Source organism: Cariama cristata, unplaced genomic scaffold, assembly GCF_000690535.1.
Source record: "Cariama cristata isolate BGI_N322 unplaced genomic scaffold, ASM69053v1 scaffold22208, whole genome shotgun sequence".
NCBI lineage: Eukaryota > Metazoa > Chordata > Aves > Cariamiformes > Cariamidae > Cariama > Cariama cristata.
In genome coordinates this window covers 47,167-47,436 of record NW_009633215.1, presented here as the reverse complement: position 1 = coordinate 47,436, position 270 = coordinate 47,167, and positions in this window count along the sequence as shown.

The following is a 270-nucleotide window of genomic DNA, read 5'->3' as shown; positions in this document are numbered from 1 at the left end:
TGGCGGCAGCGGCGGCTCTGGCCCAAGAAGGCGGCAAGCGCTGGGCAGCTCAGGAGCGGCCCGTACATGCAACACCGCCCATCCCTCCCTCCCCTCCTCGCCCTGGCCCCCAGCCCTCAAACACAGCCGGAGCAAATGACCTGGAGCTTGACCACAGCCATCCCACATGCAGCACTGAGCATCCCCAAATGTATCTTCCCTCTCTGGGCTGAGGCAGCCGTGGGCACAGGCTCCTGGCTCGGGCTACCCGGGGGGCTGCCGGCTGGGCGG